Consider the following 3,186-nt stretch of genomic DNA (forward strand, 5'->3'; position numbering starts at 1 on the left):
TGTCTAGTTCTGTATGGGACACCTGAGTTTGTTGGTAGAGTTTTCACACCATAAACACAAGCAAATGACTCCCATCATGTCACAATATGTATAGAAATTCTCTAGAATTTACTAGATATCTTGGATTCCACAATATCCTAGGAGCACTAAATATTTTACACAATAAATATTCAACACATTTTAAGGAAAATTCTGAGCAATATATTTGGCTTTAGGTGTGCCATCTAGTCATGGTTGGGTGATGCCTGGAGCCTCAGGATTCCTTCTCTAGCATTTCATTTTCTAGTCAATGCACTGACTGGATTCACCTGTGTCCCTGTCTCAAGGCAGGTGGACTCTGTAACTAAGCTCCTATGAAAATATCACAGGCAGATACCCAGAAAATAGAATCTTCTGAACATAGTACATACGTGTCACCCAATCAAGGCACTTAAAGGAGAGTGTTACTCTTGATCCTGTTCAAAAGGCAAGGAAGTTGTCAGTTTGTTAATTTGACCTAATTGTTTAATTTTCTTATATTCTATGTTACTTCTAACTAGTTTCTTAAATGACAAACATAATTTAGATGAACTGTACATGCTCATGGCATTCAAAATTGTCATGTGTATATTTGTTTACTTTGTGATATCAAAGAGAACTGGGTGTTTAGTATTTGAAGTAAGTTTTTATTTTTTATAATTTTATTTTATTTTGAAGAATGAAAAACAAAGACAGAAACAGGGTAGAATATAGCAATACATATGCTGCAGACTGGCAATGAAAGAATAGCTGATTTTCAATGACTGATATATATTCATCAATTCTGTTGCTCAGATTGGTAGACATAGTATGCAAGATTGGACATAGGATTGAATAGTATTGCATGCTTTGAAGAATTCTGAAAATTTTGTTATTTTCAAAAAATTTTATTTGTTTTTCACAATAAAATGCTCCTTTATACTTTTGCTAAGTTTACAGAATGGTTTTTGGATACTTTAGTTTTTCTTAGCTAGAATTATAGGAAGATTAAAAAAATGTGTAAAGGCTGGAAAGATGGCTCAGTGGTCTAAAGCACCTACTTGGAACAAGCTTGGCAAAGCACAGGGACCGTGGTTCAATCCCCCAGCTCCACATGCCAGCCAGCCCTGTCCCCTGGTGGGCAGAGCTGGCCACACACACAAATGCACACACACTAAATAAATGTAAAAATTAAACAATAATAATGTAAGTACCAGGTATAAAATGTTTCAGAAATTCATCTCTTTTCCTTGTAACTTTTTCAAAAAAATTATGCACAGTTGACTGTGTATCTGGCAACCTTCAATTTAAAGGGTTTCTCTGGCATGTGTTCAGATAAATCTCTGTCAGAGTCCTTATGATTCACGTCACACCACTTGCACTGTCCTTGTTTCCTTTCTCCCCCTCAGGAAATTCTTTGACATAATTCACAACCATGCTAGGAAGGTGACTCTTTTATGAAAGCTGCTATGTGAAAGCAGAGATGCCTCTTTATCCCTTGGGCAAAATCTGGAGTTTCTACTCACCCAAGATGATGCTGAGAACTACCAGGCTCAGAGCCCCACACAACATCTGGCTCAGGGGAGCAAGATGGCTGAAGATCTTTTCCTGAAACTCAGTACAGGTGAGGGGGTCACACCTTTATGAACTGAAGCTCTGTAGGAAGATAGATATGTCTCAAGGAAGAACGGAGTGAAAAAGTGAGGTCAGTTTTTCTCGTTTTGAACCTCATAATCCTGTTTCCATTGAAAGAGAGTAGGGACTGACAGGCAAGTGACAGGATGAAAATAGGAATTCAGGTGTTCATGTATAAGTAAAAGCTACACATAGAAATGTAAGCATCATGCACTGCAGGTGTGTACATAAATGAGATGAGGGGATCAACAGATTTGGAGGGGAGGAAGAAGTGTGTTGGAATCCGAGGAGAGGAATGTAGACATGATGAGCATAGTACCAACTCCTGATACCGAATGTCAGCATCATGTACTGAACATGGAGTCTTTATATAGATGAGTTACTTTTATGTTCAGGATCCTAGACCACTCCACCTTCCACAAGTTACATTTTTTGTGGGATGTGATGATATTTGCACTGTGCTTATAAAAAGAGAGAAAAAAGACTCCCTGGGGGTGAACGTAGTGAGAAAGGACAAGATGCATATTGGCAAATAAACAGTGATTGAATGATCTGTTGGTGGTGCTGTCCGTAGCATATTTGTTATTGTGATTTGATCTATTTCAAAATTCTTTGTCTTTATCTGATGTCATCCATGGTAGGTATCAGAAGGGCCAGACAGATAGCTCAGCAGATTAAGGTGCCTGCTTAGACAGACGAAGGGGCCAGGGTGAGCTGACAGGGCCGATGCAACTGGATGTGGTGGCTTGTGCCAATAATACCACCACTTGGGAGACAAAAGCAGAAGGATCACTATGAGCCTGATTTGTATAATGAGACCCTGTACCCTGGGATAGAAACAAGATACAAGCAAACAAACAAAAAAGAATGCATGGTACATATGACAATTACTGTAGGGAAATTAACTAGTGAACTTTACAAAACAATAAATCCCTGAGTGTGGGTGAATCAGGAATTTCACAATGGCTAATTTGATGTTAAGAATGCCGGTGTACTCTGAACTGCTTACCACATAGAAGACCTGCCTAGAGAGAACCACAGAAGCTACCTTGGCAGTACACAGGGTGCTCAGAAGGGCACAGACACTTGTGTGGGGCTTTGGTCCTCTTCTTAAAGAAGAAAGTTGTACTGGAAGAGCCACGGAGGGAGAGATTCTCTACCTGGGCACCAGCGTTTGGAAGGAGAGTGCACACAGTCAGTCTAGAGAGAAGCTATATTTATATTGATGACCTGGGGAACGAGTAGCAATTTAACTCAAAATGCCCTGTCATAGTGAGTCCCCAACTCAAACTTAATGATTCTCAGTGATCAAAGCGAGACAAATTATTGAATGGAAAAGTCTTGGACTTTTCAGTATACTTCTTTCTACGTATCCTGAAGTCAATCTTAAGCACTTATGTCAATTAAAAGCATGCATGGTCCAGGACAACGCTGGGTCTAATTGTCCATTTCTGACATTGCAGGAAATAGTGAACAGAGAAGTCATGAGAAGGAAGAAAAGCAACTTCTTAAAATGGATGATCCAGATGGGTAAGATATACAGTATCACTGAAG

At 39.2% G+C, this 3,186-nt stretch overlaps 1 long non-coding RNA gene across 1 annotated transcript in view; it reads left to right on the forward strand.

Annotated features, from left to right (window-relative positions):
• LOC111814932 overlaps positions 1–3,167 on the forward strand; it is a 3,514-nt gene extending 347 nt beyond the window's left edge. Inside the window, exons 2-3 of the long non-coding RNA XR_002819784.1 lie at positions 1,407–1,621; positions 3,096–3,167. This is a non-coding gene — a long non-coding RNA (uncharacterized LOC111814932). The remainder of the gene's footprint in view (positions 1–1,406; positions 1,622–3,095) is intronic.
• The last annotated feature ends 19 nt before the right edge of the window (positions 3,168–3,186 follow it).

Source organism: Octodon degus, unplaced genomic scaffold (genome assembly GCF_000260255.1).
Source record: "Octodon degus isolate 3935 unplaced genomic scaffold, OctDeg1.0 scaffold02303, whole genome shotgun sequence".
In the NCBI taxonomy this organism is placed as follows: domain Eukaryota; kingdom Metazoa; phylum Chordata; class Mammalia; order Rodentia; family Octodontidae; genus Octodon; species Octodon degus.